This window comes from Loxodonta africana, chromosome 16 (assembly GCF_030014295.1).
Source record: "Loxodonta africana isolate mLoxAfr1 chromosome 16, mLoxAfr1.hap2, whole genome shotgun sequence".
In the NCBI taxonomy this organism is placed as follows: domain Eukaryota; kingdom Metazoa; phylum Chordata; class Mammalia; order Proboscidea; family Elephantidae; genus Loxodonta; species Loxodonta africana.
Window position 1 is genome coordinate 78,139,986 of NC_087357.1, and position 13,491 is coordinate 78,153,476.

The window sequence follows — 13,491 nt, forward strand, 5'->3', positions numbered from 1 at the left end:
ACCTGGACCCTCAGCAAGCCCAGACCAGAGCCTCACCCGCACGCCCCACCCTCTACAGCCTGACCAGGACAGGGGAGTCCAGGAGGTGAGAGGGTGGATTCATGAGGCTCAGAAAGGGGACTGAAAGGGGTCAAATAGCTGCCAGAGGCTCCTCAGCTGCCTCCTCCTTGCTTTTTACCAGTCTTCCTTGAAAGCACCTCAGTCCCATGGTGGGCGTGACACTGCCACAAAGATTCAAGTGCAAGAGGTTTATTGGAGGGTCCCAGAAAACACCCAAGAGAAGTTGGGGAATGAGACAGGGGAAGTAAGTGCATTACTGCTGTGGGCACTGAGGGATCAGTCCCACTGGGGAACTCTGGGATACGGAGTGGGCACACACCTCCGTCAGCCCACCTGAGGGGTAAGGACAAAGAGGCGTTGGCCCACCATCACCTGTCTGTTACCTGTTGAGGGCTGCTTGGGGGCAGAGGTGGATAAACTCTCTAGCACTTGGCTCCACTCTGCAAAAGGGCTGAAAGCGCCCCCGAGTAAGTGAGCAGGGGCAAGAGTGCGCACAGGAACCAGAGGATGTGTGGGCGAGACACACACAGTGCCTGCAACAACGCAGCACTTCCCAGGTTTCACTCGTTTGCATCCCATCCCCTTAACCCCTGCCGTATTCCAGTACCCTCCTGTTCTGATCATTTTTTCTTCCTATTTCTGGGCACTTATGTTTATTTCATTATATCAGTTTGAAAAGGAATCCCCAGGTGGTATAAATGGCTCTTGTGCTCAACCGCTGACTGAAGAGTTGGTGGTTCAAGTCCGCCCAGAGGTGCCTCAGAAGAAAGACCTGGCAACCTTCTGAAAAACCATCCATTGAAAACCTATAGAGCACAGTTTATCCTGTCACACACGGGGTCGCCGCACGGGGTCGCCGCACGGGGTCGCCGCACGGGGTCGCCACGAGTCGGAATCCACTCGATGGCAGCTGGTAACTGGTCTGAATTTGGAAAGGAAGCTTTATGTCACTACCATCAGTGGCAGACCAGTCTCTCTTGCCACATCTAGGAAGTAACTCTCAAAATAAAGGCAACAAAGACCAGACTCTGCCTCCTAGTTTAGCTGGATCCAGGTGCCCGCTCCAAGACCCGAGCCTGGGGTTGGTTCTCGGCCAGTGAAAAAGTGAGAAGAGCCTTTGAAAAGGGCTAATGCCTCGCTCGCTCCAAATGGAGACTCTGCTCCTTGAAACAAAATCTAAAGTACGGGAAAAAAAGCTCATGTGGGAATGGCTTTCTCCCTGGGCCCTGTGCCCCCTCCCCGCTGATGTGGGAATGGCTTTCTCCCTGGGCCCTGGGCCCCCTCCCCGCTGATGTGGGAATGGCTTTCTCCCTGGGCCCTGGGCCCCCTCCCCACTGATGTGGGAATGGCTTTCTCCCTGGGCCCTGTGCCCCCTCCCTGCTGATGTGGGAATGGCTTTCTCCCTGGGCCCTGTGGCCCCCCCCCCCCGCCAAGCCATCTGTGCACCACGTCACCTGCTCCCCACTTCAGATGCCCTGGGCAAAGGGGACAGCCTGGGTGGAGAGCCAAGGCCGAGCCCCTCACTGCCTCCCCTTGGGCAGGCTGTGCCCCACCCATACCCATCTCTGCCTCATTCTGTTGCCTCAGCACCGTGATGAGGTGATGGGTGTGAGAATGCCTCTCAAAATTAGAAAGAAAAAAAAAGAAACAGGAATTTTAAGGGCAAGGAGTGGCTAGTGAGCAGCTTCTTGGGCTGGCCCGCATTGTGGTCTGGGCAGGCGCTATATACGTAGAAATGCAGGGCACATGGTCCTGCTGTCACAGTTTGAAGTAAATAAATGCTCCCATTCTGTGGGTGAAGAGTCACAATAACGCTGCATATAAATATAGCCCCTTACCTGGCCCTTCCAAGTCCAGCCCCATGAGATCCCCAAACTAAAACAACCAAACCCTTTGCCATTGAGTCGATTGTGACCCCATGCATTGCAGGGTAGAAGTGCTCCCTAGGATCTTCTTGGCTGTGATCTTTAAGGAAGCAGATCACTAGGGCTTTCTTCCACGATGCTACTGGGTAGGTTCAAATTGCCAACCTTTAGGTTAGCAGCCGATCACAAACCGCTTGTGCCACCCAGAAACTTCGTGAGATCCCCAAGGCAAGTTTATTCCCATTTTAAGGAGGAGGAAACTGAGGCTCTGGGGAGTTGAGAGACACCTCAGCAGGGGCAGTTCTCTGCAGGTTGCCAGGGGTCTAAGAGGGCCCCCAAGGGACTGGCACAGAACAGAGGTGACACATGTGTGGGTCTTCGGGCCGAGACTTTGCAGCTCCTGCCTCTCTGGAAATGCCAGGCCATGAGGTTATCATCATTACAGGCAGCCAGGTTGTCACCCTGCAAGTACAGTGCTGCCTTCTGCCTCCAGCACCCAGGCCAAAGGTCCTGCCAGAACGAACCCTCACCCCACCCCCCCCCAGTGCCCTGTGGGTGCCATGCTGCCCTGAAAGTTAATAAAGCCATTGGTAGCAATTAATTCTGCCGAGGAAAGAGCCAGGTAAGAGGATTAAGGAAACCAGTGCTTTGGTTTTAAGATGGAGCTTAGCATTCTCACCCCCAGAGGAGGGATTTCAGGGGATTCGAGGGTGTCGGAGTGAAATGGAGTAGGGACTTGGCACAGAGCAGGCAAGTTGGCTACGGGGTGTCTTTAGCATTGCAAGTCACAGCCTTGTAAATGCCTTTTGGGTCAAACAGACAGGCAGACAGGAATTAATGAGGGTGCAGTTATAATCCGCCTTGACTACCAGGCCAGGAAGGTCAGGAAGAGATGTCTGGATTAGAGAAAACCCTTGATTGACGGCCCCCTTCAGCCATAAAGATAGCATCCTCGGTCCACATTTTCTCAGCCCCCAGCACTGGGTTGGGCATCTGGAAACTCACTCATCCCACAAGATGATGCAGGTATTCACGTCGGCCCCGTTTTACAGATGAGAAAACTGAGATTTGGAAAGAGTAAGTAATTTGACCAAAGCCACCTGGCTGAAAGGGCCAGAACTGGGACTCAGACCAGAATTTCTGACCCCAAGGCCAGTACACAGCCCCACACTCTTTCTGAACAGGCTAAACCGATCTCCTGGGAAAGGCTTGTGATGACTCGAGAGGACTTGTCAAGAGCACCTGACTTGTTTGCAGGTGGAGGTGTGAAGTGTGTGGCAATGATGTGTCCTTGCTGGCAGGTAAAACACCCTCCCATCTTGGAGTTCATTCCATACTCACCATCCCATTGATGGCGCGTAGCAGAGAGCTGGGCACGCGGCGAGCATCCCCTACTTGTCTGCTGTCATTGTTGACATTTCCTGCAACAGCCTAGTGTCAACAGCTCTTTCCAGAAGCCATCCAGCTATGTCGTAGAGAGGAGTTATGATGCAAAGCATGGACTCTCTGAACCCCAGCTCTACCACTTACCAGTTAGGTGACCTTGGGAATGTCACTTCACCTCTCTGTGCCAGAGTTTCCTCATTTGAAAAAAGAGGGTAATAACAGTGCCTCATTCAGAGGGCAGGTACGTGACTTAGGTGAGTTAACGTATGTCCAGTGCTTAGAGCAGGGCCTGGTGGACAGCAGGTGCTATGTAAGCATTAGGAATTTTATTCCAGCCTGTTTGCATTCAGACTCTCCTAGGATACCTCCCATACCTGGAGGGAGCACAAGACCCTTGTCTGACCCTGTATCATAAGTTCAGCGTCTGGAAAATATGAAACCTGTGTGGTCAAAAACCAAACCCAAACCTGTTGCCACCGAGTTGATGCCGACTCATGGCGACCCTATTGGACAGAATAGAACTGCCGCATAGGGTTTCCACGGAGCAGCTGGTGGATTTGAACTGCCAACCTTGTGGTTAGCCGCCGTAGCACTTAACCACTATGCCTCCAGGGCCCCACCTGTATGGTTGTTGTTAGGTGCCGTCAAGTCGCTTCCAACTCATAGTGACACTGTGTAGAACAGAATGAAACACTGCCCGGTCCTGAACCATCTTATGATCGTTGTTATCCTTGAGCCCATTGTTGCAGCCACTCTGTCAGTCCATCTTGTTGAGGGTCTTCCTCTCCTTCACTGACCCTCCACTTTACCAAGCATGACATCCTCCTCCAGGGACTGGTCCCTCCTGATAACATGTCCAAAGTATGTGAGACAAAGTCTCGCCATCCTCACTTCTAAGGAGCATTATGGCTGTACTTCTTCCAAGACAGATTTGTTCATTCTTTTGGCAGTCCATGGTATATTCAACATTCTTTGCCAACACCATAACCCAAGGTGTCAATTCTTCTTAGGTCTTCCTTAATCATTGCCTAGCCCTCGCTTGCATATAAGGCAATTGAAGACACCATGGCTTGGGCCAGGTGCCCCTTAGTCTCTAAAGTGATGTCTTTACTTTGTAACACTTTAAAGAGGTCTTTTGTAGCAGATTTGTACAATGCAATGCGTCTTTTGATTTCTTGACTGCGGCTTCCCTGGGTGTTGATTGTGGATCCAAGTAAAATGAAATCCTTGACGGCTTCAGCCTGTCTTTATCATGATGTTACCTGTTAGACCTATACAGTAGGTAGGGCCAAAGTAAATGCCAGCCGCACCCACCTCCGAATGGAGTAAGAGGTGAGATGGACCCGATAATTCAGGGTGGAGGAATGGCCCCTTCCAGAGGCTTCAGGGCCTGAGGCCCTCAGCTATCTGCAAGACAGCAAAGGTTCATATAGGGTGAGGAGCACACCCTTCCCTTCCCAAAGAAGAGAAGGCCAGGCCCCAATGAGGGAGAGGCAGCCTGCAGGCGTGGTGAGCAGAGAGCTGTCTGGAGGGAGGCTGGACAGGGCTAACAGTGCCCTGTCTGTGCTGTTAAGCTGGGGAAGTTTGAGAGCCTCTGTCTCACCAAGTCTTCCCAGCAAGTCCTTTCAAAATCCTGTAAAGATTGGTAGGAGAGAGAGAAAGTAATGTTTTTTGAGCTCTTGCTTCATGCCAGACACTGTGCTGGGTATTCTGTGAACATCAGCACTGACCCTTACAATGACCCACCCAGTTTTATAGATTGAGAAACTGAAGCACAAAGAAATGTATGCATTTCCCAGAGTAACTAAAATCTTTTATGTAACAAGGCAAAGGAAGAGCAGCGGGATGGCTCTGAATGGATGGGTGGTTGGTTGGTTGAAGGATTGAAGGAAGAGAAGGAAAGAAGCAAGTGAGTGAGGGGGGAAGTCTGGAACTGTGGGTCTCGGTGTGTAGGCCCCAGCCTCCTCCCCTGCACCCCGGATTCAGGTCCAGCCAGCTTTTGGGATAGGGCGTGCAGGAGCCGGATCTGGAGTCCAGAAGTGGGAGTAGCATATGGCACGGGCCCAAGCTCAGGCCTCAGGATCAGGCTGACCTGGACTTGGCTCAGCTTCACCACTTGGATGCGAGGTGTGATCCTGACCTCGTCTCCCAGCCTCTAGGGAAATGATGTGTACACTGTGCTTCACGCAGACCGGCATCTCATAAGCAGTTCCGAGTATTAGGTCCTGAATAGAAGCCCAGGCTCTGAAATCTACTTGCTAGGTGATTTTATACAAATCACTTCACTGCTCTAAGCTTGGGGTAGGGGGTGGGGGTTCCGGCAGACCTAGAATCCGGGTCTCCTGGCTGGAGCAGCGGTAATTCTGTTTCCGTGGCAACCCAGCTGCCTCTTAAGGGACCATCTGGATCACGTCACCCTGGCAAGGTGCTGCCCAGGCAACCAGGTGTTTGTGTTTTGCAGTAGAAGCTCTGCGTGGTGGTAATTCCCCTCACTGGGGACAGGGTGGTGGCCAGGCAGGAGGCTGGAAGGTGGCTGCTGTTCCTGGGCCAGCGAGAGCCCTGGCCAATGGCTATCCTCGAAGAGCTTTTAACAGACACTTCATTATCTTCCCAGGAACATTTTCTGGCTTGTCGGGGCCAGCCGTGTGGAAAGCATTGCTGGGGGCTGGGCTCCTGTAGGGAATTCCAAAGGACCCAGTCTCACCTGTTCGGGATGAAGAGACACTATTGTCTCTGGCAGAAAACAGGAATTACTGGAGGAAGAAATTAGAGTCTGCCTTTTAAACAGGCAGATAATTATAATGACAGCAGAAACTCGGTACAGAGGGCCAGCTCAACGCGCCCCTTCAACAGATTTGCGTCAGGTACCTACTATGCAGGGACTGTGTGGTAGGCACTTAGGTCGCCCCAAAGATTGTCTATGCCCACAAGGAGCCCACAAACCACCAACCAGGGACCCTCTAAAGAAAAGGACAATATCAACAGACCCACATTAGTAGGGTGGGTAAGGTGGACGGGAAGAAAAGGGAAGGTGGAGCCCGGAGGGGCCAGCTGCTTCCAGCAGAAAGCTTCTAGACTGGTTTGGAAAAGGAGGGCAGTTCAGCACTGCCAGTCCTAGGCCATCTCTTTACATACGTAGGTGAGCCCACTGACTAACAACAGTCCACAAACCAGAGCTCCTACCCGGCTTTTCCCGATGAGGAAGCTGAGGCTCAGAGAAGTTAAGTTTCATGCCTGGGGTCACACAGCTGGACAGTGGCTGGACTGAGATTGGAGCCAGAGTGTCTGACTCCACTGCGTGAGTCCTGTGGGGCGGGAGGCACTGCTGTCCTGAGTGGGCTTCTAGGGTGGCCCCATTTCCTGGAAGCCTGAATCCAGTCTCTGAGGGAACCAGATAGTTCTCTGCCTCAGTCTTTTGGTCTCTTTCTCTCTCTTTCTCCTCCTCTCCCTTTTCCCCTTTCTCTTCTCCTGCCTCCATCCCCTTGCCCTCTTTGTCCTCTCTTATTCCCTCTCTCGCTTCTCTCCCTTATTCTCCCTCCCACTCTCCTTCCTTTGCTTTGTCTCTCCCCTTCCGCCTGGGGCACCAGCTCCATGCACCACACTTGCCCCACGGTCTCAGCTCAGCCCTGCCCAGGAGTTACCCACAGCCCCGAGGACCGCTGGTCCCAGGGTGGCTGTATGTAAGACATGCTGTCCTGGTCTCTCCCTGGGCCGCACCGCGCCCCCCAGAAGTGCCTGCAGTTATTCAGCTCTGCCACCCCCCCATGCACCCTCCACTGAGGAAGTGACATAATTGCACAGATTCCCATTTCCTCTAGGTTCTGTGTGGTCCCGAGCCCACTCTCAGATGTGCGCCCCAGATGTTTAGAATTGCTTCCTCCCAATTAAGCATATGCCGGGAGGCCAGGAGGCGAGGGGCCCGGGTGTCTGAAAGGCCCACGTCTGTGCAAACAGGGCTTGGAAGAGAGAAAATGGAAACACCCCCTCCCGGTACACAGACGGCGGGAAATTGGTGCACTGTGGGCTCCGTGGGGGAGAGCAGGCGCTGTGAAATACGTCGTGATGCCCCATTCACTTGATTGTCGCCCTGTGGGAAAGCAAGTGAGTCCTCAGTGGTCTCCAGGGGGCATCGCATGCCCACCTCCTAGGGACAGGGCTCTGGTGTGTGCCATCTGCTTCTCTGTCTTCCACCCCAAGTGGAGAGAGAACTGTGGGAGAACAGCAAAAGAGGAGGAGAAAGGCGCTGTCCTCGCCCTGGGGCCTCGCCAGTCAAAGTTTAAGTTCCCTCTGAGGACACTGGGGTCTGTAGGGAGCTGGTGACTTGCAAGACAAGGGCAGCTGGAGCCGGTGACCTGGCTGTGCCAAGGCTAGGCCTCAGGGTTTCCATGTGGGCCTCCCCCTACAGGCTCAGAAGCCCACGAAGCCAGGCAGGTGGTACAGACACAGACGCCAGCTAGCTGAAGACACAGAGGTAGGTCTGGGGGGTCAGGGAGCCCAGCCTTACCTGATGGGAACTGCTGCACAGAGCCAGCCACCCAACCGCACATGCCACCCATGCCCTGATGGCCAGGGTTTCAGGTTTTGTCCGAAATCTCCTGACGTTTTTATTGCTGTTGACCACCTCCAATTTAAGACCCTGTGCCGGCCAGGCCAAGCGTGACTGAGGGCTGGCTCTCACGGGGCCAGTTGGAGGCATCAGACTTAAATCATTTGAGGAATTAGGTGGGGACAGGTGGATCCGTGACTGATGAGAGGAGGGAGGGTCAGTCTGCGGGGTGCATGGGGGAGACCTCATGAGGTGTGAGCTGGGAGGGTCAGTACTGAGGGTCACCTGAACCCAGTGTGGATGTACGTTTTGAGGCCAAGGCTGAACCTTGCAAGAGCCTTTGTATTTCCGTGCCTAAAGCAGGCATCAGTCGGATGGAGGTGGAGCGCCGGCCCGTGTAGGTGCGCCACCCTAAACTTGGACCCCTGCTCTCTGCTTTCTGGCTGTGTGACTCAAGGGAACTGACCTAACCTCTCTGAGCCTCAGTTGTTGCATCATAAAATGGGTCTAATCGGAGCTCCTCCCAGGGTTGTTTGTGTTGAGGATGAAATGGGGTGGTGGAGGGGAAAGCCCCTATGTGATGCTAGCGTGGGGCGCAAGCCGTTTGCCAGGTTCCAGTGACTGAGACTGAATGGGTTGGGGAAGAGAACCCCTTGTCCCAGAAAACCAGCTGTGGAGGAAGAAAGCTGGGATGGGGAGAAGGACGGTGTGTGGTGGGCAGAGAAAGGGCAACACCAGGATGGTGCCTCCCTGAAAATCACAAGGGGGCGTGGGAGGCTATGGGGGAGCCAGCAGAGAAGCAAGGCCTGCCTGGGAAGGGGCACAGAGCTCCCGTCCAGCCCTGCCCTGGCACCATGAGGGACGCTAGGAAGATTGCTCCCCCTCTCTGTGCCACCTTCCCCACAGATAAAAATGGAGTATGGGGTGGGCCAGGTGATCCTGAAAAGTCCCACCACTCTGATATTCATGCAGAGAACAGCCAAGTATGTTGTCGTTAGCTGCTGTCGAGACCAGGCCACGCTGCCTTCCCAGGAGGAAGGAGGCTAGGCAAGCTGGGTGCTGGGTGAAAGGAGGTCCAGACCAGGGCTTCAGACCAGTTCACTGTGGTTCGAAACCCCTGCTGAGAATGTGCGCTTCTAACAAGTACCCAGGAAGTTGTACATAAGAGCCACCTGGGAATCTTATTAAAATGTAGATTCTGACTCAGTATGTCTGGGGTGGAAATGCCAGTTCTCAGCAGGGGTCGGAACCAGAATGAACCTGGTCTAGATGTGACCCCTGAGCAGGGCTGCCTTTTGGGGGGAATCCAACAATCTCTCTTACCTCATTTCCCTAGACTTGAAATTCCAACGTTCAAAGGTTTTCTTTGGGTTAAAGTCCTTGTCCCTCTGAAACTTAGTCTTGTGCATCCATTCTGTCGTTGGACAACCGCAGGGTGAGGGCCATGCGGCCAGACCCCAGACCCAGGCAGACCTGGTGTCCAGATCTGGCTCTTTGCCAGCTGGGGGACCCGGGACCAGTCCTCACCTCCAATGATGCAGTCTTGTACGTGCAGCCCCTGTGCAGGGCATCACAAAGAGGCATCTCCTGAAGTTGTCCCAGAGGTCAGTAAGGTGCTGCACCAGCCCTGCAGCATCACCCCAGCTCCCCTGGGAATCTGTGGGCCGCCCGGTACTGCCTGAGTTACAGTGCTTCGCAGGTGAGGCCCCCAACCCCAAGGCCCAGGAAACCAATAGACTGTGTCTGGAAAGACCAAGAATTTAGAATCAGAAGGTCATTCAAAGCGTTCCTTCAACAAACGTTTACGGAGCACCACTGTATCCCGGGCCCTGTGCTGGGGCCTGGAACACCGGTGAGGGATGCAGACATGGTCCTCACCCTTTGGGAGCTCAAAGCTTGGTGGAGAGGACGGACTTAGAAGAAATGACCTTTTGGACAGTGACGTGATCATAATTGTGATAGGTTGGATGAGGGACAAGTGCGGGCGGCTTGGGGGAGGCTTTCCTGAAAAAGTGACACTTGCATAGAGGCTCCAAGGAGAAAGTGACCCCGAGAAATGGCGGAGAAGGTGTTCCAGGCAGAGGGAACAGCATGTACAAGGGCCCTAAGTGCAAAGGAATTTGCATTCAATCCTTCTGTCTACTTCTTCGGACTTAGCGTCCCCGTGCAAAATTCTTCTCTGAGCCTCACTTCCCTTATCTGCGAAATAGGAGTAGTGCCCCCTGCTTTGCAGGGCTCCAGTCATTGGAGAGGTTAAGGGATGTAAAGGTGTCCTAGCACTGGTTCTGTGAATGGCTGAGGTATCTGGAGGCTCTCCTGGCTCCTGGCCTCCAACCACCCCCGACACTGAGGTCTCTCTCAGTACTGGTTGTTCCTCAGCATAATTAGGTAAGTAGGCCAAATTCAATTACACACCACACTCCCAGGTCTGTCTGGGGCCCGAAGGGGGATGTAGCTCCCCTTGCTGAGGGGACCAGCAGGGGTGTGCTGGCTCAGTTCCCAGGGCTGTGCCTTCCTATCGAGTATCTCAGGATACTGCCAGCATCCCAGCTGGGGAAACTGAGGGAGGGAAGAGGCAGCGCTGCTTGGCTCCAAACCACAGCATGGAGATCCCTAGGGTGGAATTTTCCCCCTCTCAGAGCCCAACAGAGCTGCTGGCCTAGGGCTCACGCAACCTTTGAAATTCACAGAGGGTCCTGGCTCTTTGTGCCCTGGAGAGACCCTCAGATTAGTGGGTATAGCTTCCCTCCACCCCTAGATTTGTGGAAGTGTCTCCTCCTCCCAGCTGTAGGCTGGCATGTGGGCCTTTGGGGAGGGCACTGTCTCCAGAAAAGATGAGTGACCCAGGGTTTTTGTACGCCTTTGAGGGGTAGTAGAGGGACCTGCCAGAAGAGCCAGACAGAGGAGCCCAAGTGGAGGGCAAAGAGCTCTCCTGGAGACCAGGCGTGACTTCCGGGGACCGCTTCATGTGAGGCCTTGAATGCCAGCCTAAGGAACTGACAGCCCTGGGGAGCCATGGAAGATTTTAGACGTGGGAGTAACATGGTCAGATTTGCCTTTTAGAAACAAACCCACAGCAGACGGAAGAGAGACTAGGGGCCAGAGGCAGAGAGAACAGTTTGGAGGCTGTTGCAGGTGCCCAAGCTGTTGTCGTTGTATGCTGTGGAGTTGAGGCCGACTCACAGTGACCCATGTGACAGAGTAGAGCTGCCCCATAGGGTTTTCTTGGCAGAGTGGAATTAGGCCATGTGAGGAGGGAGAGGGTTGGATGGTGACTACTGTCGGTGCCTGGCCTGGGCTACCCCCAGGCAGGGCCTCAGAAACCAGTTGGCGACGTGGGTGCTTTATGCTTGTCCTGGGGTTATTGGTTCTGGAGATGTTGCAAGGCATCTTTCAAGGGAAAAAGAAAGTCTTACCTTTGGATCGATTTAATTCCAAAATGAAAACAGTTTTATGGTTTTTTATTTCCTCCTGATCATAAAATGAAATGTACTAATTATAGAACAATCGAGGCATACAGAAAACTAGAAAGTAAAAAACAGCTGAAATCCCACCACTAAGGGTAAACTACTGTTAATAGCTTGGTGGATCGCCAGTATTCATTCAACGGAGATTTGTTGAGCACCTTCTGTGTGCCAGGTACAGAGCCACCAGGGATATGGCAGTGAACAAAATCCCTGCCCTTATGGAGCTTATAGTCTATCAAAAATAATATGCTTACAAATATGACACAAATAAATTTACAAAAATAGGGCCATAGTGGGCTTGCTATTTTAGAACCAGCTTCTTTGCCATAACCCCCCCCCCCAAAAAAAAACAAACCTGTTGCTGTCAAGTCAATTCCGACTCATAGCGACTATATAGGACAGAGTAGAACTGCCCCATAGAGTTTCTATGGAGTGGCTAGTGGATTCGAACTGCCGACGTTTTGGTTAGCGGCTCTTAAGTGCTGTGCCACCAGGGCTACTGTATTATGTATACCCTAGGTATCTTAGCTGGCCAGTACACCTTGACGACCTGCTGCAGACTTTGCAGGGAATCAGTGGGGGTCAGCTCAGCAATATCGCTTCCTTTTGAGGCCTTCCCAGCCAGACTTGCGGAGGCTGGTGCCCTAGGCGGGAAAGAACATGCACTCAGCATCTGCACTGGACACCATTACTGGGAGGGGAAGCTGTGTTCCAGAAAGGGACACACAGCAAAGCCCCCCACTTGGCGGACTGCATCTCTCTCAGTTGGGGACTTGGCCTCCGGGGCCAACGAACGTACTTCTCCCATCTGGCGAGCCCAGCTCTGCGATCCCAATTTCAACATCAGGCCTCCCACTCCTTGCCCTACCCTGGCGGCCACCCTTGATTTTCCCCAGACAGGCATTCCTGTGTGGCCTGTCTGCTCATGTCCAGAGCCTGGGGCTGGGGGACACCTGGGACCACCTGGGGAGTGAGGAAGCAGCCCACTCTCCTGGGCTGCTGGGGGCTGGGAGCAAGGGGCTAGATGGTCGAGGGCACCTGAGAGGATGTCCTCACAGGGACGGCCTGGAGAACAGGGAGGGCAGGCAGCAAGAGGTGATGGAGGGTTCTTGGCAAACTTTAACGAGCTTGGCAAATTCGTGCAACTGCTGTGTTGCTGCCCGGAACACACTGAGGTGCTGGGGCAGCTTCTCACCACCCTTCTCCTCATACCCATCACAGTACCCCAAAGCAGGAAGGGCCTCAGCAGGCATAAGCCTGCTAGCATGGGATCCCCACTGCAACCCTCCATCCACTGCCATCTGTCCTCAGCTTACACACACACCTCAGGTGACAAGGCGCTCACTACCACCCAGGGCTCTTTGTAGCGTAGTGGTTCAGAGCTGGGCTGCTAACCAAAAGGTCAGGAGTTCAAATCCACCAGCCACTCCTTGGAAACCCTATGGGACAGTTCTGCTCTGTCCTATAGGGTCACTATGAGTCAGAACCAACTCGATGGCACAGAACAACCACCACCACCCTGAGCAGCCCTGACGATCAAAAGCATTTTCCTTCTTTTGATCCCCAATCGGATGCCCCCGTCCATCTTCGTGGTGTAGACTCCCACCGTGGATGAAGAAAGGGACTGAAAGATCCAAGTCTGGCCACCAGGCCTGCTCGGTGGAGGAGGAACAGAGTGGGCTGGACCCTCCTCATTGGAACCCCACATCCCAGACCGCTGGGAGAAAGGGGCAAGTGATGAGCAAGGGCCCTTCAGAACAGTAAGCCCTCTTATTTGCCTAGCACTTTACAGTTTGGAGAATGTGTCGTTGACACTACAGTTGGTGGGAACACACCAGTGGGAGAGATAGCGTGGGGCTATAGAACAAGCCAGGAGTCCTGGCTCCAGTCCTGTCTCCGCCACTAATTGGCTGTGTGACCGGGGGAAGCCCAGGCCCCACTCTGAGCCTGTTTCCTCATTTGAAAAGTGAGACAAGGGCCTCTTCACCCCAGTGCTGGATAAGCTGGTGATTCCACATGGGTAAGTTCAGACTCCACAAGGCTAGATATAATAGGCCATGCAGGTGTGGGGGCCCATGGGGGTCAGAGGGCTGCTGGGCCAGCCTGCATTGCAGCCCTGGGCCCCCAGCCTTGGGCCAAAGCGTGTGTGTGGCCTCAGCGCTCCCCC

General features: G+C 53.8%; 1 protein-coding gene across 9 annotated transcripts in view; it reads left to right on the top strand.

Moving 5' to 3' along the window:
* The window catches only part of ZMIZ1 (zinc finger MIZ-type containing 1), a 257,806-nt gene that overhangs the window by 160,095 nt on the left and 84,220 nt on the right, over positions 1-13,491 (top strand). Inside the window, exon 1 of one of the 9 annotated variants that reach the window (XM_064269796.1) lies at positions 3,114-3,226. The exons of the other annotated variants lie outside the window; for them this stretch is intronic. The gene's annotated coding sequence lies outside the window, so the exon portion shown is untranslated. Of the gene's footprint in view, positions 1-3,113; positions 3,227-13,491 lie in introns of those variants that run through there. 9 annotated transcript variants of the gene reach the window in all.